Source organism: Equus asinus, chromosome 3, assembly GCF_041296235.1.
Source record: "Equus asinus isolate D_3611 breed Donkey chromosome 3, EquAss-T2T_v2, whole genome shotgun sequence".
Classification (NCBI taxonomy): domain Eukaryota; kingdom Metazoa; phylum Chordata; class Mammalia; order Perissodactyla; family Equidae; genus Equus; species Equus asinus.
In genome coordinates this window covers 103,441,610-103,466,714 of record NC_091792.1, presented here as the reverse complement: position 1 = coordinate 103,466,714, position 25,105 = coordinate 103,441,610, and the positions used below count along the sequence as shown (strand labels likewise).

General features: G+C 37.7%; 1 long non-coding RNA gene across 1 annotated transcript in view; it reads right to left on the bottom strand.

The window, feature by feature from the left end:
- Positions 1–380: 380 nt before the first annotated feature.
- LOC106846397 (uncharacterized) overlaps positions 381–25,105 on the bottom strand; it is a 42,366-nt gene continuing 17,641 nt past the window's right edge. The window contains exons 2-4 of the long non-coding RNA XR_001401876.3: positions 5,538–5,577; positions 1,585–1,760; positions 381–1,190 (exon numbers count right to left, since the gene is read on the bottom strand). This is a non-coding gene — a long non-coding RNA (uncharacterized lncRNA). The remainder of the gene's footprint in view (positions 1,191–1,584; positions 1,761–5,537; positions 5,578–25,105) is intronic.

Below are 25,105 nucleotides of genomic sequence, written 5' to 3'. Positions count from 1 at the left end.
GAGTTTGACTGATTCTAAAACCTGGGCTGTTATGTGGCATCACTGCTGCCTTCTGTGTTATAGTGTGAATCCCATCTATACATCACCCTTTCACCCTAACTTCTGGTCCCTCTCCATCCCCATAGCCATTCATCTGAAACCACCACTTTGTCACTATGGAATGAAGGCACTGATGGGTGCAGACAAAAGACTCCCATTTTCAAGCCAAAAGCAGCTGCACAAAGAACCTGCAACATGTCAGACCTCATCCATTATAATCTCTCGTGAGTCAGATACTTATATATTTTAAACTTAGTTTAAACTTAGTAGAGTTGTAGTTCTCTGAAGGACCCATGAGAGAGCTTTGATAGAAATTCGGAGTGAGGAGGAGAAAAACAAGCTTCTTAAGTTTCTTTGGTTTTATTAATTATTCCTCACAGGTTACATATTTATTACTGTTTTCAGAGGCTTACCAAGGTGGCCACCCCCTTTCCTTCATCTAGAGGGGTGGTTGCCTACAGCTGATGCTTCTTATGAAAGGCATGTGTGAGAATATCCTCCATTCTAGTCTATGTAACTAACTCCCTTCATCTTCTCTTGCCCCCACATTTGCTAATTGCGAATTGGTGCCACCATCTGGGGCAAGATCTGTCAAAAATCAGCCATTAAAAATTATGGCTTCTGGCTGGCTTCATGTTTCATGTGTATCATGTGAAGCCTGAATCTCAAAATAGATCCCTAATAATGAGAGAAAGCCAAGCCTTCCCTGGCTTACCGATTGACGTAGGGATTTGAAGGAATTATTAGATGACACCAAGCACCAGGCCTGCCATTTGGGAGTTAAAAACGCAATCTCCCACCCATGTAGACAGAGACAAACACAAAGGAACATAAACACAATCAAGTAATAAATACACTAGGCAGATCCTTATTCACCAAGAAGAACAAACATTTGCTTGGTGAGACAAACTTCCCAGTTCCTGAGAACATGGAAACATCGTCATTTCCCATAAACTGCGTCACCCCAGGCAGCGTGTTTATTTCACGTCTCCAGGCTTCAATATCTTCACTTTTTAAAACAAGATTTTCCAAAAAGTCATGCGTGTTTGCAGGTGTCCATCACATTGGAGGAATATTTGAGGATGAAATCCCAGTTCAAAGGGAAACTCTCTTCTCTCCTGTTGCAACTTTTTCAAGGATGGGCGGAAATCCTAAACAAAGAGTAACAAGAAAGGTGAATTTTTTTTTTAAAACATAATTACGTTTTTTTTTTTTTTTTTTTTACTGAGCTAACATCTGTTGACAATCTTCTTTGTTTTTTTTCCTTCTCCTCAACTCCCCCCCAGTGCATAGTTGTATATTCTAGCTATAAGTCCCTCTGGCTGTGCTATGTGGGACGCCGCCTCAGCATGGCCTGCCAAGTGGTGCCATGTCCATGCCCAGGATCCGAACTGGCGAAACCCGGGGCCACGAAAGCCAAGCGTGCAAACTTAACTACTTGGCCACTGGGCCAGCCCTTGGGTATTTAACAATGGCAGAATATTTAACAATGGATCTAAAGCTTTCTTGACATTTAATTCAGTTATACAAGAAACAATACTGCACCTGATGCGTTTCCCTCTGGCTCATCTGTTTGATTTTCATCATGTTCATTCTTGGAAATGTGAACACAGGCAGCAGATAGGTGAGGTAACCACTTTTCCAACACCAGATATGAAGCTCAAACAAAGGTTCATTTATTTTATTTTAGCTGGAGATTTCCAAAGGAGCATCCTTTTTCTCTGTTAATTTGAATATAGATATTAGCTTTTTAATTAGAGACATATTACAATTGTCGATTCAAAGTAAAAAAATTAAAATGTCATTTCCAATTTGAGTATGTTAACAAATTAAAACAAAAGAAAGGAAAGGAAGAAAATCTTCCATTATTAGTGATAGCCAACAGCATGACATCTGCTGTTTACAAATATTATACTGGTGAGCCTTTTAAATTATTTTTTGTGATATGAGGATGGGTTGTGCTGACCCCTCTGAGACCTCTCCCTCAACTTTCCCCGTGACCACGATCACAAGACATTTGTCAGCCGACACTCTACAGAACAGAGTAAGGCCAGTAAGGCCATGACTTAACACTCACTCAAGGGGCCCTAGTCACATGCACAAAAGACTAGATCTTTCCAGAATTTAAACCCAGACTTCCCGAAACCATTCATTGAGTCCCTCTCATGCAAGGTGCTTCCCTGGATGTTCTGAGCACTTAACCCTCCAAGCAGTGCCGTGCAGGATGCTGAAACTGTAAATCACTCACACCCACACATTTAGAAGGAAGAGAGCCAGGCTTTCACCTAGGTCTGTCTCCCTCCATGCTCTTTCCTCCGCTCCACAGACCCAACACTAAAGAAGTGAAGCAGAGAGATGAGTACAGTCAGCCCCTGCCAGCGGGCCCAGCTTCACAGGTGCTCATCCTGGCAGTGGCATAAGCCCCAGCTCAGAAGGGCCCCATGCTTGGTTGAATGTTCTGCCATTATTGTCTTGAAGCTTTTAACCATTTTTGAACAAGGAGCATCACATTTCATTTTACCCTGACTTCTGCAAATTATCTATCTTTATCCTACCTGTAAGGACATCACATAGCAGAGGAACAGTCCCGTTAAGGCCCCCTTTGGGGACACTGAAATGAAGAGGGCTGCCTTCTGTATAGTTGCCTAGCAGATCAGTCATAAAAGTGATCTCAAGGCGTTCTAGGCATTTGAGGAAAAGCTCGGATTTCTGTCATTTTTCTTAATGGGAGATAGAAGTGAGAGGCAGTGTTTGTCAAATTTTTCCCCCATAATTACCTGTTCCCTCTAATAATTTGCTTTACATTTTGAAGTTTGTGGCAATGTCTCATATCAAATAAGTGCTCTAATAGAAGAAATGATGTTGCAAACTCTTGGGGTTGCTTCTTTTTTGGTGTCAGTGTACAGTGCACACTCATCTCTCTTCACGCTCTGAAGGAATTAGCAACTCTTCTCAACTCTAGAACAGCAAATAATTGTAAAGGCCAAGTCCGCTGGAAATGCAAGGGAGATCCACATTTTCTCAGTTTTAAATCTCTTAGAAATCCCAGAGATATGCAAAGAAAAAAACAGCTTCTCTTACTGGTTTGAAAATGAACAGTACTCTCACTGTCAACAGATAATGATCTGGAATGCCCAGGGCACCACCTGATAATTATCCAACGTTAACAATTACACCAGAGAGGGGAATTCTTTGTGAGTAGACAAAAAACTATGTGGGATTTAGTGCCCAATTGTACAGTGGAAGGTTTTGCTTTAGATGTAGGTGGAAGCTTGTATGATAACATTTTGGTGATAAAGTCTCACCCTGAATTCTTACCTACCAATTTGATATGGTATTTGGAATTCTAACACTAGGGTATCATTCTTTTGGGTTAAAAATTGCCTGATTAAACATTCTTTCTTCATTTGTTACAATCAACTAACAGATCCTTTTTCTGCATGGTTGGGTGGACTTAGAAGGTTACGAAAGCAAGTGAAGGATATGCTGAAAGAGGAAAATAGGCTGTAGAAAGTAAATTTTTCCCCATTTTTCCTGTTCAGGCCTCATAATTTTGCCTGAAACTATGCTGAAATCTGACATGAGGACCATTACGGAAATAACATTTTTAATATCAACAACATCAATAATAATAATAAATATTTTTGAGAGCTGCGTATGGCACTACGCCAAACACATTTTATGTGTTATCTCATTTAATTCTCAAAACAGCTGTATGGAGGCAACTATTCATATCCATTCAAATGCTTTCAGCTGCAAGAGCTAGAGTTAGACCTGATTCAAAATGCTGTGAATAATGAAAGAAACCTATTATTTTAAATAACAAGAAATGTAGAGTTGGGTAGTTTTAGAATCGGGTAAGTCAGCAGCTCAGTGATGACATCAAGGACACAGGTTCCTTTACACCTTCTGCTTCACCCTCCTGGCATCATGTAAGTCTTCTCAGCTTATGGTTACAAGATGGCCGTAACTGCTCCAAGCATCATAGCGTCACACAACATCCAAAGGACACAACAGAGAACATGACCCATTTTAAGAATGAGGGCAAGTTTCTAGAAGCTGCTCCACAGACTTGCCTCATTTTCTTATTGACTATAATTTCATGACATTTCCAATTCTATGTCAATCAAATTCACAGTGAATAGAATCCCCTTGACTGGCTTAAAATAATCAATATTTGCCTCCTGAAGCTGAGAAGAGGTCCAGACTTCTCTGTATGCAAAGATGCCCAAAATCGGTTGTATAAACAAGGAAGCAGGGGGTAGGGGGGTGGATTTTGCATAGACATCCAAGTACGTCTACCACAGACGTCACTGTATCATCTAGTAAATGAGAACACAGAAGCTCAGCAAGCCCTGTGACTTGCTCCAGGACACACAGCGGGTACATGATGACACAAGGATAGCATCAACACCAGTGTGTGGAACTCTAAAGGTCATGCTTTCAATCACTGTGCCTTTCAACACACTACCTTTGTGTATACATCCAAAAACATTCCCAATTTTTGCAACAATGATTTAAAAAATAAAGCACCATTGTATCACCATCATAAGCTTCATGAAGAAACCCAAAATGATTTCTTCATGCCTACCTGAACTGTACTAGTAGATAGACAGCATTTTGTTTGGCAGATATACTCTCCCCAGTCTAATATCAAGCTTGACACTCTAGTTAAAAGCTACTGGGAAATTTTAGCCTAATGGGATGCCTGTGGTCGTGGAAAGAAGTTCCCAAACCTCTGAGAGCAATCCAGCCACTAGGATTCAGAGGAATTGAGCAGGATTGTTCCTATTTAAATATTTACAGTTTGATAATATAATGAACTGTGCAATAATTGCTAAATGTGATGTATCTTTAGCCATAATACTCTCCTAAGATAACCTTGTGTCATACTAACCCAGGATAACTAGCTATTTCTAAACTACTAAGTTTGTTACAAAGATTACTTCTGGATTTTCTGCTGCTAGTTTTTATAAGCACATATGGATTGAAGTTGGATGAAAGAAATTATTTCTTCCAGGGTTTATAGACAAGTAATTGTTTGGGGGAGAAAAAAGAAGATACACATTGATTCTATATTTGTTTTTCTTGTAATTGTTTAATTATTTTAAAAATGAAGGGAATGGTAATGACTTTCCCAAAATTCTTTAACTAAATGAAAATGGTTAAAGGCAGAGATATATAAATACATTAAATTCTTAGATGACTGATTCTACCTAAATGAAAAAAAAAAATTATTATAGAAACTTCAGTGGAAATGAACAGCTGAAAATTGGATCTGAATTCGACTCTTGGCAGTAGTCTATAAAAATATACCAAAATAAAGAGGCTGAAGAGCCTCACCCAGAGAATTTTAAAATTTAATGTGCTTTAGGAATTAGTAAGAAGGAAAGACAGTTTTAGTTTTAGTTACCCTAACTTTTGTTTCTTTTTCCAACCTCATCCTTTCTTATATTTAATTGTGACTTTGGAGGCAAAAACTAAACAGTTATACTTACGTTCTTCAAATGGAGACATTTTTAAGCCAGATAAGCATGTCTAGAAAAAAAGATGATGAAATTAGAGATGACTTTTAACACCACTTATATCTATAATAAGGGTGTCAGTGAATCAACCAATTTGATTTTTTTCTAACAAATTCATTGGGTGTTTTGTTTTCACAAAGAGACAACATGTATTCTGCAAAAAGATTTCAACCGTATTTAGTGAAAAAAAATCTGTTTTCCAATTAAGCGATTTATTGTCATCAAGATCATTTTGAACATAAAGAAGAAAAAATTACTTGCATTATTATAAAATGCACATCACTTTGTATTATGGTTTGAAAGGAGAAATTTTAACAATTACTGTAAATAATTACATATTTAGATCACAAAAAGAAAAATGATAAAAAACTGTAACTGGTTGAGATTTCATTGGTTGTAGAGAATCCTAACAATACTGTTTTACACCCTTACGTAAAATAAAAGTGACAGCTTGGAACTATGAAAAGTCATGGGAAACCAGAAAGTGACTTTGAACTCTGAAACTTCTTGAAGAGAGAGGAAATGAGATCAGGAAATTTATTTTTTTTCCTAGGAAACTTGGCATTGGAGCGACAATGAAAAACCATAGACAGGGGATGATAGTAAATGGACATCAATTTAAGCCTTTATAGTAAGGGTGAAATTCAAACAGACTGAAATTGCTGTTTCTCATTTTTAAATTTTACTGACTCATTACACCCAGGAGGAAATTCTTAGCAAATGTCTTGCTGATTGAATAAAGGAATGAATGGCATGAATGGAATGCATATATAAATGTCTCTAGAATCATTAAGACTTTTCAAAGCGTTTTTAAGGGGTACTTTAGCGTGCTATGGTGGTGAAAGAGGTGGTTCTGGAATAAAACTAGTTAACAAAATTAAATTCTTGTACTAAAACATAAATAAAATTATAATCTGAATTCATTCCAAAGTAGGTAATGCAATGGGGTTGAGTCAGTGAGGTTCAAAGGCAAAAAAAAGATAGTGTTGCTAAAGGCATGTATGCTTATGTTCCATTCTCTAACTGTTTCCATTTACTGATCCAATTTCCTGTTCAGTGGCCTGTGTACCTTGCTATAACCCATGGAATGTGATCCAGGAAGAGTCTGCACACCTAATCCTCCTAAAATAGTGAGTCAGACATAGCATCCACAGTAATCTACAAAGAACCCAAAGATGGCAACTACCATCATTGAAATATGACCTACTTGGATGTCTTGCCTGTGGCAACGCAGAAGAACCAAGTCAATAAATGTGACATTCTATAAATTTTGGAAGATTTTCTATTGTACTTTTTATCTATGATTCTAAATATTCATGAACATTTTAGACATTCTAAAAGACCATTTAAATATTACTTCCACTATATAGATGGAAAAGTCAAGATAATGTAAATATCGGCTCCATTTCAACAATTGCAATTTCCATGTTACAGTTATTTGCATATAAATAGGCATGTTGCCTGAGCCACTCACTGACGTGTATATGGCCTCAGACTCTACTTCCCTTTGCCCAGATCCTTACACTTACACGAATAACAGTGGCCACTTAAACTTGCTGCCTCAGATACAGGCCCACTAATATATCTTTGAAAATCAAAAGTGTAGGAAAGCTGTCAAGGGAAAGGATACAATGGTAAGAGTTCAGGACCTACGCTGGAATCACACAATAAATGGATACGCTACCCTTCAAAGTAGGCCTCCAACAAAGGCCTAAGTAAGGCCAGGAGGAGGGAAGCTAGATTAATGATTGCTCTGAACGAGAGAAAGGTCAGGCTTCGGCACTCATGACTGACCATTTTGAAATAGCGTAGTGCGGGACCTGCTTTGATTTTGATACAACAAAGACTACACGTCACTCATCCATTCGAGACTTTTCGGGCAATATGCTAATCACTATGCTAGGAGCTGGCAATACAGTGGTAAATAAGACACACTGAGCTTACAGACTAGCAGAAAAATAAAACATTAACAAATACTTGCACAATGAATTGAATACAATTGTAAATTGATATATAAAAAATGAAAAAATACTATAGCAATGTATTATAGGTAGAAAGTGTACATGTCCTGGTTTGTCTGGGATAATTCCAATTTATACCTACTGTCCTAGGATAATTGTCAGTGCTGCTCCCTTTCACTCTCATAGGTGCCCCGTTTGGGTGATAAATACGTGATTACTGTTCACTTTAATAAGAGGAGATCTGATTTAGTCTGAGAGCCATTATAGACTTTTTTCAGAAACTGACTTTTCAGCTGAGACATAAGAATGTGAGAGCTACCCAGAGAGGGAAGTCGGATGCTATAAAATGAAGGGAGGACAGAGGAAATTGCACATGCAAAAATCTAAGGGGGGAAGAAGCCCAGTCCATTTCAAGAACTTGTGAACAGGGAGGGGTTTGGTAAGATCGGCAGTGGCAGAGCGTGCAGAGCCTTATAGGTAATTTCATAGGTTTAAGACCTAGAGCAATAAGAAGCCTTTGAATCACAATAATGTTAATAATCATCACTAAAATGTATTGTTTAGGATGTGCCATGTGCCAATGTCTGTTCCATACATGTGAGAGAGATTAACTTGCTTAGATGCACTACCAGAATTTGAAGCAGGTGGTATTACATCCCCATTTTTCTTTTATTTTATATGTTTAAATTTATTATTATTATTATTATTATTTTTGTGTGAGGAAGATTTGCCCTGAGCCAACATCCATGGCCAATCTTCCTCTTTTTTTTCTTGAGGAAGATTAGCCCTGAGCTAACAACTGTGCCCATCTTCCTCTACTATCCCCTTTTTTCAGATTAGGAGACTGAGGCACAAAACGTTAAGGCAACTTGCCTAAAGTCATATATCAAGAAAATGAAGCAAACAGGCCTACAACCAGGCAGACTTGCTCCAGAGTCCTTACTCTGTTAATCAGGGGACTGACAATACTAGATTTGATAGTTATTTTTGTAAAAATTTAATTGAGCCTAAAGAACTTCAAAGTTCTGAGTTTATTCTAAAATGATTAAATGACACTGAAATGTTGAACTTGCTATTGCTTTCTCCTCATCAGGTTAAAGTTTCTATTCTCAGAGCAGTAAAGTATGATCTCTCTGTGTTAAAAAATGAGGGTTTGGACATATGCATTTATATGGGTAGAAAATAACTGAATGGTAACATGCAAAACTGTTAAGCTGTTACCTCTGAGAGTTTGTTGGGATGAAGGAGTGGGAGAACAAGGGATTTTACTTTTCATTCTGAATTATTATTTTTTTATGAGTGTATTTTTTTTAACAATAAACATCAAAAAGTAACTATCAGCAGCCCCCAAATTCCTCCTTGCTAAGAAACATACAATGCTTTTGGAGCTGAAGAGAACTGTAAGCAAGGAATCACTGATATGAACCTCCACTTCTCCTGTGAGAACAGATAGTCATGAGAAAAGGCTTCAAACAAACCACATAGGATGTTTGTTTGAACAAGAAATTAGGGACGTTCATATTACCAAGGTACTGTACACTCTGACGATGACTGTAATCCTGTTCTTTCCTGGTAATGAGTAGTAATCCTTTGAAGAGAACCCAACGCTATCACAACAGACAGTGCAACTCAGCGTCAAGACATTTTCCAGGGAGTGCAACCCAATGTTAACAACGTTCAAGTAAAATTGCTGTGTGGTTGGACTGGGTTTTAGTCCAATTCTATACAATTCCTAGTTTCCAAGACGTTCTTTCAATTGATTTAATCAATCAATCAAAGAATTCAATTCATTCTTTTCTTTTGTTTGTGTAATTATTTTGTTGAGATCATACTGCCCTATAACATTGTGTAATTTCAGGTGTACATTGTTTTGTATCAGCTTTTGTATAGACTGCATCGTGCTCACCACCAATAGTCTAGTTTTTATCCGTCACCATATATATGTGTCCCTTTACCTCTTTGCACTCCCCCAGCCCCCTTCCTGTCTGGTAACCACTAATCTGTCCCCCTTATCCATGTGTTTGTTTATCTTCCACGTTAGTGAAATCATATGGTGTTTGTCTTTGTCTGTCTTATTTCACTTAGTATAATACCATCAAGGTCCATCCATGTTGTCAGAAATGGCACGATTTTGTCTTTTTAATGGGTGAATAATATTCCACTGTATACATACACCACAGCTTTTTATCCATTCATCCATTGTTGGGCATTTGGGTTGCTTCCACACCTTGGCTATTGTGAATAATGTTGCACTGAACATAGAGATACATAAATCTCTTTAAGTTGTTGATTTCATGCTCTTTGGATAAGTATCCAGTAGTGGGATAGCTGGATCATATGGTATTTCTATTTTTAGTTTTTTGAGAAATCGCCATAGTTTTTTCCATAATGGCTGCACCAATTTGCATTCCCACCAGCAGTTTGTGAGGGTTCCCTTTTCTCCACATCCTCTCCAACATTCGTTATTTTTTTGTCATGTTAATTACAGCCATTCTGATGGGTGTAAGGTGATATCTCACTGTAGTTTTGATTTGCATTTGATTTTGATTTGATATTGAACATCTTTTCAGTGTGTCTGTTGGCCTTCTGAATACTTTCTTTGGAAAAATGTTCATATCTTCTGCCCATTTTTTTATTTTTATTTTTTTGGTATTTTTGTCTTGAGTTGTATGACTTCTTTATATATTTTGGAGATTAACCATTTGTCAGGTATATGATTTGCAAATATCTTCTCCCAGTTGTTAGGTTGTTTTTTCATTTTGTTCATGATTTCCATTGCCTTGCAGAAGCTTTTTAGTCTGATGTAGTCTCATTTGTTTATTTTTTTCTTTTGTTTCCCTCGCCTAAGTAGACATGGTATTCAAAAAGATACTGCTAAGACCTACATCAAAGAGTGTACTGCCTATATTTTCTTCTAGGAATTCTATAGTTTCACCTCTTACCTTTAAGTCTTTAATCCATTTTGAGTTCATTTTTGCGTGTACTGTAACATAATGATCTACTTTCGTTCTTTTGCATGTGGCTATCCAGTTTTCTTAACACCATTTATTGAAGAGACTTTTCTTTCTCCATTGTACGTTCTTGGTTCCTTTGTCGAAGATTAGCTGTCCATAAATGTGTGGTTTTATTCCTGGGCTTTCAATTCTGGTCCATTGATCTGTGTGCCTGTTTTTCTGTCTTTTGAAATTTTCAGACATCTCCCATTCACTTAACTGAGCAAACAAACTGAAATTCCCCTTTGCTTTACATATAATCTTAGGTCTAAATTTGTGTCTATATGATGTTTGGTCACTTCTGCAATGTTCCTGTGAATGTTGGCTTTTTTTAGAGTAATACTTCTGAATACTATCTATTTATGCAATGTGCTATGATGATGAAGGCATATTGATTTTGCTTAATGATGATGATGATGACGAAGTCCATAACAGAAGTCTATTATTTCCTGGGAAATTTGACAGCTTCTGGGAACTGAGCTCCAGGATCCCCAGGTCTCAGGTTGCACTGATCCTTATATTTAAACTGTGTTCTCTTATCTCTGAAATACTTACTTTCCTGTGTTTTTGTGGAAAAGACAAGTATCAGGACGTGGAATATTCCATTCAATTTTAAGTCAGATGCAGTTGACTGTATGGCTATGTTTCTGAATCCTAGCCTTGGGTATGTGATCTAACACATTTTAGAAACTTACAAATATTAAGATCTAGAACACAACCCTCTTTCATTTGTTAAATAGGTATTTTGTTAGATTTTACATTAAAGAGAATCTTTCTCCACTTTGCATCCATAGCACATTGTTCCTAATGGTACCACAGTACTTATAACATTTCTTTTTATTTTTTTATGTTTCCACTTCTCTTGTGTTTGAAAAGTTAACATTATCATTATTATTATTATTCTGTCTCCAACACTGAAGAACAGTGTCTAACATGTAATAGGTTCTCCATATATATAGATTGAATGAAGCAAAGAAGAAATTAATAAATGCATTAGTGATTATGGATATATATATGGTTTGGGCTAGGGGCTTTGATTTCAATAATTATTGATATAATCAACTTTCTGAGTAGGAAAGGATAAAAACTACATTATTATACACCTTATTCTGCATTTTTAAATGGAGTGAGTCTGATTAAGAGAGAAAAGAATGGATAGCCATCGTTATATCAGTTGTGGTAGCTGGATAAAAGAGATGATATATGAAATAATTTAAAATAAGTATCTAACAGTTATAGTCGTCCCTCCATATCCCCAGGGGATTGGTTCTAGGACACCCTCCCAAGACCAAAATCCACAGAAGCTCAAGTCCCTTATATAAAATGGGGTAGTTTTTTCATATAGCCTACGCACATCCTCCTATATACTTTAAATCATCTCTAGGTTACTTACAAAACCTAATACAATGAAAATGCTATGTAAACAGCCATTATACTGTATTGTTTACAGAATAATGACAAGAAAAAAAGTCTGTACTATTCAGTACAGACGCAACCATCATAGGCCTTTTGATGCATGGTTGGTTGAATCCACGGATGCAGAAGCTGTGGAGACTAAGGGGGACTATACTTCTATTATCAGAGAATGTGGGAATCAGGGGAGAAAAAGAAAAGAAGGTTTGTTAGCCTTAGCCTTAGAAGGTAAGGCAACAGTTGAATACTGCTTCTTCAGACAATAGGTAACTGTAGAACACGTGTGGCCTGTCTCATCCTACAGCAATGGAAGAACAACCACATCCACTCTTCAGGACCTAGGACAGAGATATCAACAGCAAAACACAAGAAAACTGACTTAGAACTCCTTGTGCAGGTCAGCAACACGAATATACTCCTAAACATGACTCCAGTCTTCTTCACCACTAGATAGTCGCAAAGGGTCCTCAGCAACCACAGATGGTGCCGTCTCAACTACCTCTTGGAGCAACCTGCCACTGAGCACAAATCCTACTTACAAAATGTTTCAGTCCCATACTTGCGTACCCCTTAATGATCAGAAAGTGAAAAGGGATAGAATAAAAAAATCTTTATGGGAACATATCAAAAGTCTGGCTATTTGAGTATTTATTAGGATCCCAGCATTCTTGAGGTGAGGGGGAAAATAGAATGATTTACATATGATTTCCAATGAGTAAAATAAGAATCAGATAATGTATCTGCCAATATATTCATCTTAGATAAGCCTGCAAAAATCCCAAGAAATTATTTGGGTTTTTCTGAAAATCACTGGCTTTGATCTATGTCATATCTCCCGTTTACAAGAGAAGGTCTATTACATCTGAAATATACAGGATAATCAGAAAGGGATCTTGAAAAAAAGTTTTATTTTGAATATCTTTGAACACCACATAGCTTTATATCTGCCAAATACAGCTGGACTTTAAGGTCTGAGAACCTCGTCACAGAAGAAATTGAGAAATGGTGAAAGCCTTAATACTTTCCCCTTAAGTTCAGGAATAAGCAAAGATGTCCTGTCACAACTCCTATTCAATACTTTTCTGGAAGTTCTCGACAATACTTCAAGGCAAAAAAAAAAAAGAAAGAAGAAAGAGAGAGAGAAGGTGTATATATATATATTGTAAAGGAAGAAATAAAATGGTCTCTTTAGTATCAGTATTTTCTTCTATATCAGCTATGATTATCTCAAGATTATGCATCAAACTATTTATTTGTCTTTCAACCATGTCTAATGTATTCCTTGCTCTTTATGTCATATTTGGACATTTTTTCCATAGTTTGAAATTGATTTTTCTATCTCATTCTTCTGTTGTTTCAAAATTTTAAATTTGTTTTATTCAATTATATTCCTGTTATGTTCTTCTCAGCACAAACTACTCAAGGATAATCTCTTCTGTCGGTTTATTTCTTTCTGACAGAGTCCTTACATTTCTATACCCAATGGTCCTTCCTTTAACATGCTTAGTTTCCATGCCTTCTCCTTGTATCTTCCTAGTGCTTAAATGAGGCAGTGCTGTGCACAGCACCTCCTGTCTCCCATATCGTTTGAATCACTTCTCCTTGACATTCTACACACCATATCTTCAAACAATTTATCTTTACTCAAATGAACTTCAAAATAAGGACTGTAAGTTGATTTCTAGCCAATGTTCAGAGACAGAGAATAGGAGTAGGAAAGGCTTAAGAACGCACTGTGCCTTGGTGTAATCCTTGCTAGAGGACTTGGCCATAGTTTTCTCTCTGAGAACCAGGGGAAGATCAAGCACCAGGGCCCACTCTAGAAAAAGTACAACTCTCTCCTGTAGATTTATTCTCATCTACCCCAATCCAGCTGACCTGTATGATGATAAGTTTGGCAGCTATTCTTCCCTCCAAGCATTTTCCCTTCAGTTTTTCCAGGTCTTCCTGCGTATCTCAGTTCACTTCTTCACAAGTAGAAAGCATTCATGAGAATTCTCATGATTTCATCAACTGATGGAGGTTGGAGGTAAAGTTGGGGGCCTTCTCTCACTGCACTGCACTGAGGTCTTCGGGGTTTCTATGTGTCATGGTAACTTTTTAAAAGCTTATGATATGAGGTTATGCTCCTTCCTATGTTTATCGGTGCTAGTAGTAACTCAGAGAATTTTGTTTGTTTTGCTTTTGAGAAAGATTAGCCCTGAGCTAACATCTGCTGCCAATCCTCCTCTTTTTGCTGGGGAAGACTGGCCCTGAGCTCACATCCGTGCCCATCTTCCTCTACTTTATACGTGGGACGCCTACCACAGCATGGCTTGCTAAGCGGTGCCAAGTCCTCACCCAGGGATCTGAACCGACAAACCCCAGGCCGCCGAAGCAGAACGTGTGAACTTAACTGCTGCGCCACGGAGCCTGCCCCTAACTCAGGGATTTTAAGAACTAGTGTTGAAGAAACCAGGCTTCACTTTGTATTCATTTTAAATCTGCTAATAACTCTTTATTTGGCCATAACTACAACTGTTGGGGAAAACATGGGAAAGATTAATAGAGAGAGTCTGTGTAATAAAAATTGCACTTTCGTCCCAAAGGTAGATTTTAATAGTACAACAATCAAATTAAAGATACAGCTTTGATATTTTTTCCTTCAGAGAGTCAAGTAAACTTGTTATCTGATATGGGTGTCAATATATTTCAGGTTCATTTCTTGGAAAGCCTACACACATTTTTCATGGCTTTATTGAGGTATAATCTGCATCTAATAAAACTTAATCATTTTAGGTACAGTTTACTGAATTTTAGTGCTTCTGAAGATATAATCAAGATATAAAATAGTTTCAACTCCCTAAAAGTTTCTTCATGCCCTTTTGCAGTTGTTTCTCCCCCTTCCCTCTAGCCTCAGGCAACTTCTAATATGATTATGTAGTTTGCCTTTTCTAGAATTTCGAATAAATGCAATCATACTGCATATTGTCTTTTTTTTACTTCTTTCATTTAGTATAATGTTTTTGAGATTTTGTTTTTCTTTTTCAAAATTGTTGAAAGAGGGCTCATTTTTTTATCAGCAAAAGAAAACATTTAAAAAAGTAAAATGCCATGTTCTTTATATAAAAATTGTATAAGAACTTAGAATTATTTCATAACGTGAACTTCTAAAAAGTATCAGTGGAAACTTAGTCTGCTTTTCCATATGAAATTTAAAATCAACTAGTCCATTCCTTCAAAAATACATATTTTTTAAAGTTAATAAACAATTTTTTTAGAGCAGTTTTAGGTTCACAGCAAAATTCACTGGAAAGTACAAAGAGTTCCCATGTACCTCCTATTCTTTTTTACATATTGGAAAAAAGAAATTTACCTCATTTCAGTTTTTCTACACTTTAAAAAGTCTCTGTGATTTCTGTTGGTTCCACCTCAATAGGTGGAACTAACTCCTCAGTCCTTTATCTTCGTCTCCCTTTCTCAAGTTCCTGTCTCCTTACAGGGGCTGGAAATTGTGTCCATTATGGGTGTGAGTTCTTCCAGCATCCATATGGGTCAAGCTGTTGGGATCTCACAAGCCATAGTGATAAAAGGCACAGAAGACTCTCTTCCATTATTCTAGAGACAAACTGTTCATAACATCTTGGGTTTTCTTCCTCTCCTCAGACAAGAAAGGTGAAGAGTTGAGACCTAATGGATCTTTTGCATTGTCTGGACTCAAGTTCCTTAGACTCTCAAGGCTTGATATTAGTAAAAAGAGGAAGCAGAGGATGCTGGAGCCAACTCCTTTGGAAGTACAGCAGGTGAGGAGAAAGCAATACCCTATGCACATAAATGTTGTCCTGCAGCGACAAAATGGCGTGCTCTTGTGTTGGCCAGAATTAGCGTAGCTGGCGCATACATTCAACACACCACACATGCAAGCCTTGAGGGGGTCAACGACTCTCAGAACTTCGGTAACCTATTTGTTGGAAACTCTGAAATAAGGCAAGATCATTTTATCTGATTTCTTGGGATGCTGAACATGACAATTTTTATTTTTTGACGTTAATGGCTGCCGAAAACCACTTTTCTATTACTTGTAGTGGAAGGCAGAGGTTAATTATAAAGAGTGAAAGACCTTGAGTGATCATCACAATTTTGATCCCGTAGAGACAGCTCTGTCCATGTAAAATGCTTTCTAAGATGACTCATTTTTTTAATCAGCAAAAGAAAACATTAAAAAAAGCAAACTGCCATAATTTTTATATTAAGATTGTCATAAGGACTTAGAATTCTTCCATAGATGATGAACCTCTAAAAAGCATTAGTGGAGACTTAGTCTACTTTTTACACAATTCCCAGTTTCATAAACAGCAGTCTGTCAGTAAAACTTCAGTAAACATGTTAAATAATTTCTAGAGTCTTATTCATGAATACAATCAACATTGAAAACATTTCTCCTGTGGATTCATATTTAGGAAAGGCTCAGTAATTGCAACCAAGGGAAGAAAAGGGTGGCAGCCAGGTTAAATTGCTACCTCTTTGAGATAATGTTTTTAAAGTTGACCTTGTTAAAGCTTTTGGAAACTAGTAAGGTGAGATTTAAAAATAAAGAGCATCACTGCCATTGATATATTTTACATACATGCACTTTAGTTAATTTTATAGGTAGGAACTAGAGGAGTGAGTGCTGTTTGTTTGTGCCAACTATTTTATCTTTTTTTAGGAAGACTGGCCCTGAGCTAACATCTATACCCATGATCCTCTATTTTATATGTGGGACGCTTACCATAGCACGGCTTGATAAGCGGTACATAGGTCAGCATCCAGATCCAGATCGGCAAACCCCAGGCCACTGAAGCCAAGCACGTGAACTTAACCACCATGCCATCAGGCTGGCCCCAAGTGCCAACTATATTTTTAAGCTACTTACTTGAATAAAAGATAAGGCACTTTTTTCTACAAGTCAATCACATATTTTCTTGAAATCTTGTTTACAATATTAAATTGTCTAACAAAATCCAACTAGAACTGATACTACAGGGGTACAATTTTACTTAGTACCTATTCAAATAATCATAGGCTTTGAATCAGTAGCAATATAGTATAATAAAGTTTTATTTTATATTCAAGACACTTTCCAAAATTGTACAGAAAGTTTATTTCTTCATGGAATTAGCAGTTTAACATCCCTTACGCCACTAAACAACCAATTAAATTCATTGAACCTTTTTCCACCACGGAAAATTCAACTTAGAGAAAGTGGTCCATCTAATAGTCTCAATTTAGAAATCTTGCATCTAAAGTAAGTAAAGCACTCGGACACAGCCAGAATGGCATGTAATTAATATCTCCATGCAAACATGGTGGATTGGATTGGTGAATTTGAAGAAGAAAGAATCAGGGAAAGGAGGCTATCCTTGCAACATCAACACAATGTTTATAATCTTTTGTTGTTAAAGTTTTTGTTTATACAACTGAAAGCTTTAGAAAGGCAGCTGTCTATTCATAATGACAACCTGTACATACACACATGCATGTGTTACATTCATACACACACACAAACACACACAGCTGCAGCAGCAGCTGTATTCTCTCCCCTCCTTCGTTCTTCTCACCATCTTAACTCTGCCCCAAAACTGAGCGTGGTAGGGAGACTAAATTGCCCCGCAAATATGTTCACATCCTAATGCACAGAAGCTGTGGATATGATATCTTATATGAGAAAAGAGACTGAGACGTGATTAGCATTTATGGCCTTGAGATGGGGAGATTTTCCTGGGTCATCTGGATGGGCCCAATGAAATTATAGGAGTCCTTAAAAGCAGAGAATACTTCCTGTCTGTGGTCAGAGAGAGATATGACAAAGAAAGAAGGCTAAGAGGATAGGAGAGACAAGGAGAGATGCAAAGTGAAAGGTACTTGACCTGTCATTGCTTGATTTGAAGGTGGAAGAATGTGGCCATGAGTCAAGGAATGTAGGAATCTTCTAGAAGCTAGGGATGGCCCTCAATTGACAGCTAGCAAGCAAATGGAAATCTCAGTCCTAAAGTCACAAGGAACTGAGTTTTTCTGACAGCCTGAATGAGCAAGGAAACAGACATACCCTTGAGCCTCTAGAAATGAATACAGTCAGCCCACTGCATCCAAAAGGTCTGCATCCATGGATTCAGTAAACCATAGATCAAAAGGTCTATGATAGTTGCATCTCTAATGAACACATACAGACTTTTTTTCTCTAAATAATACAGTATAACAACTATTTACAGAGCATTTACATTGTATTAGATTTTTTAAGTAATCTAGAGATGACTTAGAGTATACAGGTGGATGTTCATAGGTTATATGCAAATACTACATCATTTTATATAAGGGATTTGAGCATCCACCAATTTTGGTGTCCACAGAGTATCCTGGAACCCATCCCCTATGGACACCAAGAGATGACTGTAGAATTTCTTGGTACCTTGATTTAGCCAGCATGTCAGACATATGCCCTCCAGAACTGTAAGATAACAAATTTATATTGTTTAAAACACTAAGTTTGTGGTGATTTGTTCCTGAAGCAATCTAAAACTAATACACTAAGATATGTAAACAAGGAACTCTGTGCTCTCAGAAACAGCAAAGACAGCTCCGTGTACATCTGGCATATTTCAAGTGGTTTTTCTACCTTATCCTTTCCCCTTTCTTCACGAATAAGAAGTTGGGGTACCCGTTGTTCTAAGCACATCTGTTACTAGAGGGTGCTGAAAACACTTCCTCACTGTAGGGAGCACATCGAGCAGGACTGAAGATGAGTAACAAGATGCTTAGACTAGAAGTGGCCACTTTAACATCCCAAGACCTCTGGGCTACACAAGGCTTTGGAAATAGATTATCCAGAGAGCAAAGTTCTCCTTAAAATTGTCCACTTTCCCACAACTCTCTGGGGAAGTCTGCCCTAGCAGTAGATTAGGCGGGTTGAGTGATTGGAGGAGGCCTGGGAGGGGCCTCCAACTATCTCTTCACTGGCTGCCTTACAATCTGAAAGTCATCATTAGATGGTCATTCCTTTGGGGAAGGAAGGCTTGAGAGGTTTCTAGGATCCTTACAAAGTAGAAAAATGTCTTTTATTTTGTGTGGTAGAAAGGAAGGAGGACAAGAAGAAGAGTAGAAATAGATGGCTTGAAAATTATAGTTAACATTTTGGTATCAAAGGCTGCCAACACATGGGAAGAGGCATTATAGATATTTTTTAACATTGTTTCTATTAAAGTTGTTCATGGACACAGCTTAGAGGGTCACATAGTTATATAAAGCTTGCTTCTTGTTCCCTCAACCATTTTTCTTGCTGCTCAGAGGCAACCCTTTTCATCTTGTTTAATTGACTATTTTTGCATTTATTTCAATATCATTAGATAACGTGCTTATATTGCTACTTCTTGATTTTTCAGAGCTAAGCCCTACATATCAGCCTCTAGCTGTGGATGATAATGATTTAGGTCTTTCTTACACCCTACCTGTGGTCCCACCTTCCATATGGATATACTCACGCCCTGTCCTCCTAACCCAATTATTTAAAAGTTGCAGTAAACGGATATTCATTGTTTACATTGTTATGATGATACAGATGCTATTGACAGCGGAGACATTTCATATATCTGTAGTACCTTTTCTTTCTTTCATATCCTTTTTGTTTTCAAGTTCTTTGGGATCCCAAGGATATATCTGGCTAATTTTCTTTGTCAGTTTTCTGTGTATTTATCACTAATTTATCAAAACGCCTCTCTGACTATGCAAATCTACTTTCTATATATTCAAACATTAAGTACATTAAGCAGTGTATAAATTTCATCTTCTTTTTATAGTCTCTCTCCAGGTCTTCTGATCTGCCCCAGTCTAAAATGACTAATCTCAAGGCTTGCTGCTTTCCCATGATATTGGAAATGTCTGTTCTCTTCATCCTCTACTGGATCCCTTCTTTCTCAGATTTTGTGTCTTCTTCTTTCTTGGTTTCCTTTCTTGTTTTCATGGACAATATCTTCCAGTAGTTTCCTTCTCATTCAGTCAACCAACTTTTACTAACTACCAAGTGCTATGCATTGTCCTAGGTTTTGAGGGTAGAGTGGGAACCATCTTCATGGAATTGTGGTCTGAAAAGCACCAAGATGAAGAAGGACCAACCTCCTTCCATACACTAGCAGCAGAGATAATCCTTGCCCATGAGCCCTACTGAGCAGTGAGACTGTAGGAGCCAGTTGGCAGCTCCTTTTCCAGTATCCCATTCCCATCTCTTCTTGTAACAGCATCCTTTCCTTTGGAAATGGTGCCTGCCTTCCCAACTTCATGTGGTCATGGTCACGTGATCTGTCCAGAGATAGGTGCATAACAAAAGCTGAGCTTTGGTACACAGGCATTTTATGCAGTCTGAGATTACTAAACAGAAGTGATATAATCCAGCAGCTCTTGTAGCCATGACTTCCTTGCTCCAGAGCATAGAGATTTGTCTTTCTCAAACCTTGCCCTACTCTCTAGAGGTAAAGCGTACTCACCCCGTGTAAGGCATTACAGCAAATCCCAAGAGAGACATCTGAAGAAAGCCTGTCTACATAAGGATAAAATGAGACTACTGTGCGGAGAGACTCAGAGTCTGGGGACAAAGAGAGAGGGAGAGAAATAGACAGAGGGAGATTTCAGCGTCATTTGCATCTCCTCTGTCCCCAAATATTCCACGTCTAGAATTCCCTCCCCAGTTCTTCCAAGCACTAAATTCCCCCTTTTGCTTAGCTAATTTGATTTTGATTTCTGTCTCCTGCAACCACTTCCCTGAGTAATGACAAGTAGTAAAAGAAAAACTGTCTATTATAGAAAAATCCTTAAGAATATCCTCTATCGAGGGCCTGAGATCTTTCTGAGAACTCCATGTAACAATTTTTTCCCTTTCCCAGAAAACAAGATAGGATTAAGTAAGATTCTCACAGGTGTTTGGGCCCTTTCCAAATGACAGTTCATATCTGCAATAAGGAAGAAGAGTAGGTGACTATGTAAAATCAGCAAGTTCCCTGGGAAAAGAGCACCTTCATCAGGATGTAATCTCCATGAGGTCGAGGATTCGTCAAATTTTATTCACTGCTATATCCCTAGTGCTTAGAAGAGCACGTATCGAATAAGTGAATGTATGCATGCATGAATGAACTTTTAACATGTGAAAGATTAAGGGAAAGTTGCCCATTATTGTTTTCAATAATTAAAAAAAGGGTTGTGTTTGGGTGGTCACCATGGGCCGTAAGTTCTGTCCAAGCAAAACAATAAAAAAGCAGAAATCCCTCTCCTCTGTGCCCCTAACCCCACCAGAAGACCCTGAGGGATCATGACTGCCAGTGGGTCTGATAAACCCTCAAGGGGTTGTTGAATCTTGACTTCAGACAAAAGTGCTAGGATGATTCCTACCTCCTTATGATGAAAGAAAACCAACTATTGTTTCTCCCAAAAAGGGAAGACAGAGTCAATTTTAAAAGACCACAAAATAACCAAAAAAAGCCAAGAAGAAAAAAGTATTTTCTTAATATCTTTCTGCAAGACGAGGCTTATCTTTCATATTCAGCTATTTCCAGGGAGCTACAGTAAGAAGACCACTTACAAGTATCCTTATATATGGAATTCTTATTAGTAGGTTCCTTAATGATGAAATGTCAGGCAACCCTCCAAAATGCTGCAGATTATGTTTTTAAAGAGTGTGGATAGAAAACATATCAACTCTAGTTGTTATTTATTCAGATGTTTAGAGGTGCATAAACAATCGATGATTTTACCTCTAGAGAACGGGTCAAAGGTTAAACGGGGCAAGCCTTCTTCTCCAGATGGTCAGTGTAACATTTCACAGCTGAAGGGGACATAAAACTCCACTTGGAAGTTGAGAATGTATTTTCCAATGCCTCAAATGAGCATGTCTTTGAAAGATAGCGACTGGTCTCAATGGTGCCAAGGGAAAGAGTATTGATGATCAAACAAGAGCCAGCTTCTGAATTGATGGTATTTTTCTTGGACATGGGTTACATTCAGTGTACAGATTCAACAGCAATTTGTATGGTATAGACTAAAAGAGACAGAAGGACAAACACCCCTTCTCTTGTGTTGCGCAAATCTGGCACATTATTTTCAAGTGTTTGCCTCCTGCCATTTTCCCTGTGAGATCCAGTCATTGGGACAGAGGGCTTGTGATGAAAAGAATATTAGTGAATGCTTATGTCAAGTAAACAGACAACCCAATGTGCAAGATCTGTAGTTAATGGTCTTTCTCCTTTCGCTCTACATAAAATCTAAATTTCCCATAATTATCTATTCATAACAAAATGGGTTAACTGCGATAGTTATTTCACCGCTTTTTCTTCTGTTCTGTGTGTTGAAAACAGATGGTGGACTCATGAACACATTCACTTTCAGTTCTACTACCATTTCTTCATAGAACTTCTTCTGATCCTTAGGTTTTGAAATGTTTGTGCTATTTTTTTATCTCACACACTTGAAAGTAAACCCCTCTTTGTGTAGCCCTCCCCGCAGTGTAATCTCCGCTCCTACACCACTTGGTAGATACTCAGTAGATATTTGATAAATGAAAGGATACATTGCCAGCATGGGGGCATTTATTACTTTTCCTCAGAAAGTTTCCATCTCTCTCTAACTTCACCTTTTGAACTGGAAGAGAAACTACCACACTGTGATTCTTTCCTTTAAAGGTGGAAGATGTACCTCAGATAACCTTACGAGAGGGACTGGCATTTGGGAGAAGATGTTAATCCCATAATGAGATAGCTGCTAAAGGAGGATTGCTGATAAAGACAGTTATAAGGATCACCCTGGTTTGTAACCCTATTTTGATGATGCATTAACCATAGCTGGGTTTTCACCTTCATACTTTTCAAAACATACACACAAAGGGATTAACTTGAGTGGCCAAATCAATATGCATGTTAAAACTAGCAGATTAAGCAGTTATACAATAAGTACAAACAGTTGAGTGAATACAGTATTACAGTTGCTTACTATTCATCCTTAAGTAAATTAATGGTCTATTTTGAACAGAGCTTACACATCACTTCATCTGGAGCAACTCATTGAAAGAACACACTTCCTTAACATATGTGGTGGAACAGAGATCGTGTTTCATGAAGTAATTTCCAAATATGCAAAGACAATATGTCTTACATTAATTAGGAGATTATTGCTTTCCCTAAGCCTAATTTGCTTGATATTACCAGCCAGTTGGTGAGTCAGTTAAAATATATGTCTTATCACACGGCAATATAGAAGAGGGGTTAAACAGACCTTGGTTTATGTACTAGTTTCCCATTGCTGCTATAACAAATTACCACAAACTTAGTGGCTTGAAACAACACAAACTTATTATATTATAGTTCTAGATGTCAAAAGTCTGAAAGGAGTCTATGAAACTGAAATCCAGGTGTCAGTAGGGCTGCATTCTTGCTGGAGGCTCTAGAGGAAAATCTGTTCCTTATCTTCTCCAGCTTCTAGAGGCTACTTGTGTTCTTTGGCTCATGGATCCTTCCTTCGTTTTCAAAGCTCATCACTCTAACCTCTGTTTCTGTAGTCACATCTGTTCTCTGACTCTCATACTCCTGCCTCCCTTTTATAAGAAGCTTTGTGATTACATTGGGACTCAAGATAACCTTCCCTCTCAAACACTTTACTCTTACCTGCTAAATCCCCTTTGCCATGTGAAGAAACATATGCACAGGTTCCAGGGGTTAGCACATGGACTTCTCTGTGGAGTTCTTGCTCTGTCTGCCACAGTTTATACGCCTACTTTGCCAGTTATAAGGTGAAATTTGATATCTCTGACCCTCCGGTATTTTGTCTCTAGAACAGGAACTATAGATCTTAGTGTTGTAAGAATTAAAGGAGACAATAAATGTAAAGGATTTAGTGCATTAGCTGGCACACAGTATCAATAAATGATGGCTCATACATATTATAATTATTCTTGGACTTGGCTAACCTGATAGATTGCTTCTTCTAATGACTCTAATCATAGAGACATAGACCTTAGAAATACAGAACCTTTAATTGTTCATTTCCTCGAATGCCAACATCTTGTGTTTTCAATTTCTACAATAGGTCAGAATGATCTGTTTCCCTAACAGGGAAATAATAATGAGACCTCAAAAAATAGAGAGAAATAAAGAGGAAATATTTTAGGAAGCTCTGGCTGCAGGAGTTTTAACGGATGCTAATTTCATAACTGAGGGCACCCTGACCCAGACGCTTTCCAGACAGTGCCTTGGGCACTCACTGGCTGGGAGCGTTTGCAGGACGGTTTTCAGTTCTGTTTGCTGCGCTGGTAATCAGCTCTTTGAGTGCTGAGTGAGGAACACATACACACACGTGGTGGGTGAATATTCGCACAGACACATGCACGTGCACACACACACACACACACACGTAATTTCAGGGATAAGCAACATATTAGCAAAGTACTGTGAGCAGTGGCCTTAAAGAGGTTATGTGTGTAATTCATAAAAGTAAGTTTCTCTCCTTTCACCTACTTATGAAAATTATTCAAAGAAAACTTCACTGTACAGATGCGCCAAAAATATACGAAGGTATATTACCAAATTAGTATTCACATGTATGTACCTAGTCCACCGTTAGCAGTCTGCCCAATTGAGGAATTTCTTGTATATCTGACAATCTCAATTTTTCTTGGAGAAACAGAAAAGCCAGTTATACTTTGTGTAAAAGATTAGTCACATACTTGAAGATTGTTATAAAAGTCACACGGTGATTTATAGTAATATAACAATCATTACTCTATGTCACCTGGTAGCCATCTGCTAGTTGTGTCTTTACATCTTAATTGTACTTAACTTCATACACTATGAAGAAGATATTTGTTCATCTTTTGGCTCTTTTATAACTTGATTTGTTTTTAAGTGTGTTTGGGAAAACCAGCATCTATTGAACAAATTTGTTCAGCAAGTACTGAGCATCTCTTATATTCCAGGAGAATACAAAGGTACTGAGGATGAAACAAGTGAATCCAAACACCGACTCTCGTGAAGTTATGTGTGGGAGAGTATAGAGAACGGACAAATAAACAACGTCTTTGTTGTATGAAGGTGGTGAGTGACATATACTAGGAGGAAAAATAACCAATAAAAATAGAGCAGTATAAGAGGAGAGAAACAAGGAGAGGCTGTATTTTAGATTGAGT